Raw genomic sequence first — 12,085 nt, forward strand, 5'->3', positions numbered from 1 at the left:
GTCCGTCATCCATTCTGATATCTATATTATATTTTGGACGACCACGTCTCAAGGCTTATCGGCTGACTTGATGAATAAAGAATGATCCAGTTTAAGGCTGGTGGCTCCCTCTCTTCTTTCTCTCTTTCGGAAAGATATCAGTTACATAAAAAGCAATTTTTTAAGTTTTTGCAGATACGCGATTTCTTAAATAAGCATGTTACTATGCTAAAACAACATAAGATAGTTGAAATTATTAGACGGCAAGAAAGAATTTGGGTTCTCTCTAGAGAGTTGCAAACTGCCGAAGTAGGTGATTTAGAGAAACATAATTGTATGTGGGGGGATGCTTTGGGAGAACCACAGGTTTAATTAGAGTAATTCAATAGATATTGCTGTGAAAATTTTTATGACTGCAAATTTGAAAACACAACATTATAAAACTATATTTAATCTGTATCATACTCCTCTAACGATGAAGAAATGAGGGGGTGTTTACGATGGGAAATGCTTTCGATGTTGTGCAGATGATGCTGATATCCTTCATGTTTTCTACTTCTTTTCTAAATTGACGGTGTTTATTCAAAATATTGAGAGATTGTTATCAGCGATTACAAGAGTCGTTATAAAAATATCGCCTTTGATTATGTTGCTTGGGATTGGGGAGGATTTACTGGCTGAGAGACCGATGCATGAGTTTAGATATCTTGTGTTTATTGCTGTGGCTCTAGTAAGGCTTTGCATAGCTTCCGCATGGCTACACCCGGAGGCACCATCTTTCTAAATGTGGCATGCAAGGTTTTATAATACATTTAATATGGAGTTTAGTTTATATTCAGTCAAAGGATCAAGAAAACGTAAATTGGGCATGTATATCTGGGGGTCATGCATGAGCATCTGACTGGATGAAATCAATGTGTTTTTGTTATTTATTTCTTCTTTTTGTTCTGTTCCCTTTAATGCATTTTGGTTTGTGATTAGCTTTTATTCATCTGTTTGATACAGTGGATTTTCTATAAATATTTTTTTTTAAAAAGGAAATGTGATGAGTGGATAAAATAAAGACAGGTACAGTTTGGAAGTAGCTCATTATAGCTTGGGCCATGTAGGTACAGTTATTACATATTACCATTGATAGTATTTCTGCTGAGTTTATTGCTCCCCTGGTGCACAGTACCAGCGCTGAGTTCAGCCTCTCCTTTGTCCAGATGGTGGTACCTGGCCTCCACCTAAAGAATTTATATTGCGAGTGTCGGGGAAGGAACTAGTTCCTTCAGCTGGGTCAGAGTTGTCTGAAGATTCGGTGGCGGTGTCTGAGAACGTAACTATGGTGTTTTGTTTGTTGTGTCTGCCCCAAGGATGTCAAAAGTTAGGTCTTGTATAGACCCTATTGTTGTAGAAGTGGTTAGTAGGTAGGGATATGTTCTTTCAATTCTGTAGTTTATAATGTCCCTTTTTACTTTCATGGTTTTCTTATCCAGTTCAATTCTGTGAACTCTGCTATGGATTTCTCAATCTTTTCAAAAACATTTTTAGCTCCAGAAATCACACTGGATTCTTCAATTTGTTTCTCCAAGTCACTAATTTCTTTTGCAAGCTTTATGTTATGCTCAATTCAGTATCAATTCTAAGCACTATCTATTGCCTGGAACATGTGGTTCCCAGAAAGCTAAATTCATGCAAATATTTTTTGTCATATGTGAAGAAACCGGTAATATTCCTAACTTGTAGGCCAACTGGAATGCTGTCAGCTTTAAGCTATTCAGTTAGCATGTATATCATTAGCTGTAGTCTAACATATTTCTTTTTGCATTTCTCCAGTTGCTCAACTAGACTGCAACCAACCGGTTGTACAGAGTCTGGTTTGTCAGAAGAAACTGATGACCTTTTTAATATTTTCCTAATGTAATCATCTGAGTACAGGGGTGTGTGATCTGGCATGATATGAAACACTTATATGACATAACGCTGGTTACCAGGAAATGCTCCCACCCTACCTCGTTCATATACCTGCCGGCTTCCATCCTCAAGACCCATGCAGTTCCAGAGGACACTGGAGTAGGTTGATAAGCGGGTGAGCACCGAGACTAAGTAAGATTTTTCCTTACAGATCCCACTAGTGGTATACAGATTCACCCTTCTGTATCGCTCCAGACAACTTTCTCATCTCAGCTTGTTTTTTACCCTCATCCAGAGTACCTAATAGGAGCTCTCCCCTCCCTGGAACCGTATGGCCATGGAAATACCATGAAATACGTAAATACGTTGGAGATATTCCTGCATTTTTTGTTTCACAACCGTATGTGGCTAAAACGCAGCATGCGCAGTGCGCTTGTAAAATCTTCAAGCATTATGGCCCAGTACCGCGATCATTAGTATCATTCACTATAGCATTACTGATAGCCGTCAATCCATGCGGTGCAGAATAGATTACACTGGCATGTTCACCCATTTTTGCCACAAGCATGCTACTTTTCAAGCAAACAAACATCGCTTTTCTTCACTGCGGCAGTTGACCCAGGGTGCAGCATGAATCCATGACCTGACCACAACGCAAGCATGCTCACATTTATCGCGAGTACGCATGGTTTAAATTCTGTTTTACTGTACAATTGCTCATATGTATGAGTGGGTACGCACGTATGAGTGACACTGATAGTTTCTATCACCACTTGGGGGAGACAAGTATGGAATTGACAATATAAACTACAAGCACATTTTTATGTGTTATATGTTGTATTGTCCTGTCATTCTTTCTCCACAGGTATTTTACCATTGATGGACCGGGACTCATGGTTAGTCCTTCTAAGCATGATAAGCACACCTTAGCGGGTGTATAAAATTGCATTAAACACATGGTTCTAATTTTACCACTCACTTTCTCACCTTTTCACATTAGCCGGTATAGAGCGGTCCTTAAGAAAGCTCCATAATTTTTCGAGAGTTGAAACATGTTGACCAAATGATAATCCGGACACATATCTGTAGTTCTGACACATTATCCATCTCATCATTTTTAAACATACCCTGGGCCACTGGGAATAAAGTATTGATTAGTCAGTTTCCCAGAGGTATTTTTAACGCCACTTCACTTCCAGCACCATCGCATAAAAAAACACTAAAAAAAAACGCTCCACTGTAATCAGGTGTTGTAGCACAGTTGGGTAGCATTCGGCTACCCAACTGGGAACCCAATGATGAAGCATGACACCAACCAGGTTGGTGTGTGAAGGTTCTTTTAAACAAACCTTGTTATGTTAAACACTACCTAGTTGACCTTGCCACTCTCCAGTGGACCGTCTTAGTTGGTTATTTCAGTATTACATTGGGATAAGGACCGCCTACATACCGTCCTAACTCTCTCTTTTGTTTTTTTAAGTATTAGACAGCGCACAGCTGTGAGAGTAGTACACATAACTTTACAATCCGCCTGATTTAATTAACCATGACGGAGCACCATGGCTTACATTCGCAGATGAGGTAATAGATGACATCTTGTCACGATCACCACTTTTGGCAGATCTGAACATCGCCAAGACAATAGCCCAGAGCTCAGATTGGAAGACACTTTCTGAAATTAAACAAAATCACATCAGGACAATTTTACACTGGGTAATCCTCACCAAATACCTCAGGAGCAACACAGCACCCACTGGTCTAATTGTCACCAATGCCCCATGCATTTTTCTAAATGACGCGGCATTCCGTAGAGACTGGGCAAAGATTGTACGGCATTGCACCAGAGACTGGATCGTGCTGATCATACAAATGGTGAAGAGACTTTCAGATGCCATCGTCATAGAAATTCAAGCCACTGAGAATCAATAAAGGACGACTCTGACTGCCTATAAGAAGAGGCTGGACAAAGTTAATAAGGAGATACAAGAGTACAGGGAGAACCTAACTCAGTCGAAAATCCAAAAGTTTCAAAAGGATCTGAAAAAGATCTCATATTCTAAGACCTATCCCTATGCTGAGGCAGAATACCAACCACCTAAACGGAGCGACTCTTCAGGAAGCTCGGAAGATGATTCCTCAAATAGTAGTAACTCCAGCACCGGAAGCTATCGCAACTGACAGCGAGGGATAGGGAGACAAGGCAATTGGCAACAACCATGGCCACAAGGACCAGCAGGGAACCAAATGCAGTTCCCACAGAGATTCCCACAGATGCCTCCACAGATGATGTTCGGTTGTAACTCCCAATTCGGCCCGATGCCAACCCCATACTTGAACCAGACTCCATGCTTTCCTTTTTTAGGGAATGGCCCCAGAGGTAGAGGAAGATACAGAAGGCAACAGCAAGTGCATTGGGAATACAAGCAAAACCAAGGTGCGCACACCAGGAGCAAATTCCTGAATCAACAAACAGGTCCGAGCACAAGCAGGAGCTAGTGACAAACTTTCCCACACATGTCCTGACTGAAATAGAAAAAGACCTTTTGAATAAAGGTCTAGGTTCTGTCCCCACAGCCAACCTAGACAAGTTTTGCCTACATTGTGAAATGTCCAAATTTTTCAGGAAACTAAAACTCAAAGCCTTCTTCGCAAACCAACAAGGGACACTGGAAACGCCCGTACAAAATGATGGAGATACCAGTTTTAAAATTAAATTCAAGTTCATTCCACCACCAAGCTCCATTCCCTGCGAACTTGTCACTTTCGAACAAGCAGTGTTCAAAGACATTGAGAATCTTCTAGAGAAAAAGCTCTTTAAAAATGTGAACAAAGGGGATTTTGAAGCACTATCCACCTTGAGGAACAACAACAACATTGTCATCAAGCCAGCTGACAAGGGGTGTGGGATAGTTCTCCAGGACAAAGAGGAATATCATAGCATTCAATCCTAACACATCTTTTTTGGTACGTCTTGATGTAGAAAGCCTCTCCACGAGTTTACCCCAAGACGATACACTGAAAGTACTGGAATCCACCCTAAATGAGGGCATCTGGGATTTTGTGACACTTAAATCATTCATCCTGAAATGCGCAGAGCTAGCACTAAAGGTGAACTATTTTGAATATGAAGGCCAACTATACCACTTCAATGGTCAGCACTTTCGCCCCAAGTGTGGCAGGGTTGTACTTTTTTAACTTCGAAAAAACTTACCTGTTTGATTCAGGCACATCGCTGTCACAATACATCCGTTTTTACAAAAGATACATTGATGATGTATTCTTAATCTGGAAATGGTCAGAAATATCCCTCAATGATTTCTTCATCTGGATAAACGGATGCGACACAAATCTGAAAATTACCAGCACTATCAGCAGAAGGAGTATTACATTCCTGGACCAAGACATCACCAGTGTTAATGGGAAACTTGAGACAAAAACTCACTTCAAAGAAACTGCAAAACATTTGTTACTGTAGTACACAAGCTTTCATCCACGAACATTAAGGGAGAACTTACCTTATGGGCAGTACTTGAGACTCCGAAGAAATTGTAGCAACATAGCGGATTTCAAACAGCAAGCCCAAGGCCTAACTATGAAACTACGACAACGTGGGTACCCTGACAAGATCACCAACAAGGCTAAGAAGAGAGCCCGCAATCAAAACAGAGAGAGCCTATTAGAAAAGAACCCCAAAGGGGAAACCACAATACCATTAACCCGTGTGACCACATACAATCCTGTTTCATGCCAAGTGGCCAAAATTGTTCAAAAGCACTGGCAAATACTCAATACTGGAAAACAACAATGGGAAAAAACAACGTTTTCTTATAGAAAAGGCAGAAGTCTAAAAGACAGTCTAGTACATACAAGACCACAACAACTGGCGCAACCAAAAAATACCATACATAACACATGGGGCATCCCAAGGATCACTGGACACTACCCTTGTGGAGACTGCAGTGTGTGCCATTTAGGCAAACCAACCAAAAGGCTCAACCTTGAACCAGGTAAAGTGTGGGATATTTGCACACATACAAATTGCAACACAGACAACGTCATCTACCTCATTACGTGCCCATGTGGGTTCAGATATGTTGGTATAACCAGTCGAAAAGTAAAGACAAGAATATGTGAACACAGAAGCACGATCCGTTGCAAACGAAATACAACCCGCATGACAAACCATTTCCTTGAAAAAGGTCACAACACGAATTATATGGAATGGGTAGTGATTGGACATTTGAAAGTTGGCAGTAGCGACATCCAACAACAACTGCTAGAAAAAGAACAACATTGGATTTATCGTTTATCAATTCATATGGGGGCGTAGATATGTCTGCTTGCCTATGTCATAGCCGTTTTACTTAGCTACATGTAGAATGGATATGAAGGAAGGTTCTATGAGGAACAGTTAGAAGAGAGGTATTGATGTGGAAGAAGCTCTCTCTGTTGAGATGCTGTTGAATTAAAAAACTACATGAAAACTACAAAGAAACCTATGAAGTCTCTTCTTTTCATGGCGTTGAGGATGGGATTCGAACCCACGCGTGCAAAGCACAATGGATGAAAAAGAGATAAGAGTATTGGCAGATTCTGGGAGTTTATATACTCTTATATCCAACAAATCGTTTGAAAGTAATTGGTCCAAGGAAAGTGGTCCAATTATATACAGTCCTGATATTCGTGCAGTGGGGTATGCAGGGAAAAGAATAGAAATTTTGGGAATGTGTTGGATGACTTTAAAATTTAAAAGTGAAGCAGTCCTAGGTAGAGTATATATTACAGATTTTGAGTCTGATCTCCTTGAATGGCGTCATCAGACAGATTTAAACATCATTATTGAAAGAACCTGTTATGGTTCTAGAAAAGACAGCTGTTCAAGATATATGTGATGATAATAAGTTGTTTGAAAGATATCCTAATGTTTTTAGTTCAAGGTTAGGACTATTGAAGGGATTTTCGCATAAGATTATTTTAAAAGAAAATGCTACATCTGTTGTTCATGAAATGAGAAATGTACCAAATTTAATGTTGGAGCCCTTGTGTCAAGAAATTGATAATTTATTGAAGCAAGGGATCATTGAACCGATCAAAGCCTCCGAATGGTTGGCTCCGATTGTGATTGCCCCAAAGGATGGAAAAAAATCGTCTTTGTATAGACTTGCGCAATCTCAACAAGAACATTTGGGTAGATAGAGAGCCACTGCCTAATATATCAGAAATGTTGTCAATCATGGGTGATGGGCATATTTTTTGTGTTCTAGATATGTCTGTGGCGTATCATCAAATTAAATTGCATGAGTCATCGAGGCATTTAACTTCCTTTGCCACACCTCTTGGTGCATTTAGGTACAAGAGGATGTATATTGGTTTGGCGTCGGCGTCAGCCGTTTTTCAAAAAGCAATGAAAAATATTTTTGGAGACATGAAGAAGATTTGTGTTTCCAAGATGACATTTTAATTGCTGGAAATGATTATTTTGACCATGATAAATTATTTGAGGAGGTAATGACAAGACTGGAGAAACATAATTTGACAATAAATAGAGAAAAATTTCAATTGAGATAGACAAAAGTTGATTATTTGGGACATGAAGTGAGTTCAGAAGGTATACGACCCAAGTAAAGTATTATTTAAGCAATTACAATGGCACCTGAACCAGCGAATAAGCATGAGGTTCAATCTGTTTTAGGATTAGCAGAGTATTGCTCAAAATATGTAAACAGTTTTACTGAAATTGTTGAACCTTGAAGAGAAATTATGAAAAGAAAATGTTCTATTTGAATGGTCTTTTGAGTGTAAGGAGTCTTTTGAACTTATAAAAGAGAGAGTATCTGAAACACCTACATTAGGACGTTCTGATGTTAGTGGAAACACTTTTTTATCTACTCATGCTAGTGGTGTTGGTGTTGGGGCAGTATTATCACAAGTGGTTGATGGTGAAGAACAAATCATTGTTTTTGCCTCGAGAAGATTACAGGGTGCAGAAAGATCTTATTCAGTAATTGAGAGGGAAGCTTTGGTGTGCTGTTGGGGAATGTGTCACTTTAAGTTTTGGGGTCTTCCTTTCAGAATCCGTACTGATCATAAACCATTATAGTACATTTTCAAAGGTGGAAGAGGATTGGAAGGGAGCATAACTCCAAGAATTTTTAGATGGTTACTATCTGTTATGGAATTCAATTATGAAGTTGAATACGTTAAAGGAAAGAAAAATGTGCTTGCTGAATATTTATCGAGGATGCCTTTGGATATAGTCTAATGAAGTTTGTGGTGATATAGATGGTGACGTTGGCGGAAACACTGGAGTCATTGCTTTGTCGTCTGAGGAATGGAGCAAGGCTATGGAAAGTGATTCTGTATTGAAGAAGGTGGAATCCAAAATCGTTGAAGGCTGGAATTTTAATGATAACAAAGATTTGGAACTAGTGGAATTTTTTTAAGTCAGGGAAGAATTGAGTCTAAGCAATGGAAATATTATGAGGAGACGGCAAATTGTACCTCCTAGAGGAGTAGGGAAACATATTCTTGAGATTATTCATGAAGGTCATCCAGTTCAGGGAATGTCGAAACGAAGAGTTAGAGAATCTTTCTGGTGGCCTGTAGTTTTTATTTTTTTATTTTTTTTAAGTTCAAAAAAGGACTTTATTAAGGTTTCAAGGGTGCAAGGTAACACAGCTGAATGCCTACAACCCGGAGGCCGGCAGCAATAATCAGTGGGGAAGCACATATAAATACACATTAACAGCAGTTACCCCCTGCGGTTCCAGCTCGATAGCATTACAAAATACCACCATATCACCAGTTGTTCCATTCAATTTCCCTTCCCCCGCAGTGTCAGAGAACTTCATTTTCAGTATAAGGAAATCAACACAACTATGTTGATCAAAGAAACAAAAAAAGAACTTCGAAGACCAGCACATATCTGCATCCTTAGGCCACCATATAAAAACCTCATGTTATATACAATTGAAGTGATACACAGGGTCCGGGCATACAGCTCACTTATTACAATAGTGTTTCAGCACGCAGTTAGGGGAACTCCCCTATGATAAAGCACATCCACAAGTTTTTATTACGACTCCTCTGTTTCAGAGGTCCGCAGGTAGTCAGACAAATAACACCAATAGTCTTTGGGGCGAGAGCTGGCTGGCAACTCCTCCTCGTAGGTGAGTAATCTATCCCTGCAGTAGGACATATCTCGCAGCCAATTCTTCAGACTTGGTACCAACTTACCCCCCCAACATTTAGACACTTGCCGCTTGGCTATCAGTAGAGCCACCGCACAGAACTTGCGTTTCCCTGCTTTGACTTTAGGTAGTAGACCCAGTAGACATACCGTCATAGAGCATGGAACCTCTGTGTCAACCATTGTGCTCAGCGTGCTGGTAACGTCTTGCCAATAATCATGAATTTTATTGCAGAACCAGGCTAAGTGTACAAAATCAGCCTCTTGATTGCCACATCTTACGCAAGCAGAGTCCTCCCTCAGCCCATATTTGTGTAGGCGCATCGGAGTGTAATATGTTTGGTGTAAGTATTTTAGATGGGTGATGCGCAGGTTACCATTAGGTGTCAGTAATTTAATGATCGTGCATGTAGCCGACCAATCAGTCTCTGAGAGTGGGTCTGGTAATATATCACACCATTTGCGCATTGATTTCTCCGAGGTATAGGGAATCTCGCTTTGTGCCACTGTGTACAGTCTGGAGACCATGTGAGATGTAGAGGTCGTGGTTAAAATCATCTGCAGAGTATTAAGGCAGGGCGGTTCTGAGGGGTAATCTGGGTAAAGGTCTCGGATCGCCCTCTGCATCCTATAATATGTGAAATGGAACAACAGTGTGGGGTTGCTAATATAATTCAGTTCCTCTACTGGACGAAAAGTACCCTCGTTATATAAATCCCCAAACTTGTCTATCCCTATTTGCTTCAGAATGCCCATTCCCACCTTTTCAGAGGTGACAGAGACTTCGGGATGAAAGTGCAGGGGCAGAGCCGGAGCGTATAGTGGAAATTTATGTGCCAGTTTGCCCAGCATACGCCATGCATGTGTGGTGGCATCTATGCTATTAATATCTGCGGAGTGTAACGGTGGTCGCTTATGGGTTATGATCGCTGTTAGTGGTATCGGGTCCGCGTCCCCCTCCTCAACCGCCGTGTGTGTTAAATAAGGCGTTGGATGATACCAGTGCACTGCGTACTGCGCTTGTGCGCACAGGTAGTACAAATAAAAATCAGGGGCACAGAAGCCTCCTCTCTCATAGGGCAAAGTGAGTGTGCGAAGGTCCATACGCGCCTGTTTACCTGCCCAAATCAGCTGTAGTACTAGGGTCGTGATACGTTTGAATACCTCCCTCGGTGGCGTTATCGGGATGTTGTTGAATAAATATAAGAGTTTCGGGAGTATATTCATCTTAACTATCGAGATGCGATCTGCTAATGATAAGGGAAGGTGGATCCATCTATCTACTTTGTCCTGTAATTGTGACAACATTCTACCATAATTGGTACGAATTACCACCTCCGGATTCCTACTGTACCATATACCCAAATATCTAATCGGGTCTGTCTGCCAATCTAAGGGGAAATCAAGCGTGTGTGGTGTTGTAGAGTCCGTTAGAGGAATGATAATCGATTTGTCCCAATTTATTTTCAGGCCAGAGTGACCACCAAACTTCACGTACTCCCTAAGCAATGGGTTTAAGTTTTGCACCGGGTCACGCACATATAGAAGCATATCATCCGCATAAAGTGATATGTGTAACGGTCTGTCCGGAAAATGTAAGGCTGAATGATTGTATTTCTGTCTAATGATGCAAGCCAAGGGCTCCAGTGCTAGCGCAAATATCAAAGGTGATAGCGGACAGCCTTGTCTGGTCCCTCTTTTTATACTAAAAGGGTCAGAGAGGTACCCGTTAACTCTCACTCTGGCCATAGGGGAAGTGTACAGTAGAGTGACCCAGGTCAAAAATCTTTTAGGGAATCCCATCCTCTGTAATACAGTGAAAAGGTAGGACCATTCAATCGAGTCGAACGCTTTGGCCGCATCCAACAGGACTGCAGCCGCTTTGACCTGCGGTCTCTGGTAATGTGAGAGGGCAAATAGCGTGCGAGTATTATGTGAAGTGGACCGAGAGGGAATAAAGCCGGACTGGTCAGGTAAGATCAGGTTAGTCATTAGGGGCTGTAAGCGCATTGCTAGCAGTTTGGCCAATATTTTGGAATCTAAATTTAGTAGGGAGAGTGGTCTGTATGAATCGCAGAGATCAGGATCTTTACCAGGTTTTAATAGTGTGATTATTACAGCTTCCCTGAGTGTGGGGGGTAGGATCGCTTGCTCAAACGCTGCACCATACATCTCCACCATGTGAGGAGCTAGTATGTCAACAAATTTTTTGTAAAATTCCCCATTGTACCCATCAGGTCCAGGTGCCTTCCCGTTAGGCAAGGACAATATGACCGCAGTCACCTCTTCCACTGTGATGGGCTGCGCAAGATATTCCCTCTGATGGTCAGATAACCAAGCGATGGCTATATCATGTAAATAATCGATGGTTTCACGTGGTGGGGCCGTGTACTGCGATTCGTATAACGATTCATAGTTTTGTACAAAATTGGTCAGGATGCCCGCCGGTTCTGTGTGAAGTGTGCCATTTAAATCCCTGATCTGTATTATGGTTTGGGAACGTCTACCTTCACAGATTTTCCTGGCTAATACCCTGCCCGGCCTCCCTCCTTCGCCGAATTGCCTCGCTATCGGTCTTCTGGTGACATATTTTAACTCATCATCCGCAAATTGTTGATGTTCCGTGTAAAGTGTCCTTATCTCCCCCAGTAGTTCCACCTTCGAGGACCGTTCATATTCTATTTCAAGTTTTTTAATTTTGGTTTCCAAGTTTGTAATCTGTGTCCTAATATCCCTCAAAATACCAGCAGACGTGCTGATGCATACCCCTCTGATTGTCGCCTTAAACGCTTCCCAGGGTACGCTTGGGTCCTCAACTGAATCCTTATTCAATAAAAAAAACTCTTTCATGGCCTTGTCCAAAGTGTCTACATAGAGTGGGTCTAACAATGCCCTCGTATTAAATCTCCAACTAAATGGCGGTGGCGTGTAATGGGGGACTGTCATCTCCAGGAGAACCGGGTTGTGATCTGATAGAGTTCTGGGGAGTGTTCGAAGGGCACTGGTCCATAGAACAGC

This window comes from Lissotriton helveticus, chromosome 8 (genome assembly GCF_964261635.1).
Source record: "Lissotriton helveticus chromosome 8, aLisHel1.1, whole genome shotgun sequence".
NCBI classification, from domain to species: domain Eukaryota; kingdom Metazoa; phylum Chordata; class Amphibia; order Caudata; family Salamandridae; genus Lissotriton; species Lissotriton helveticus.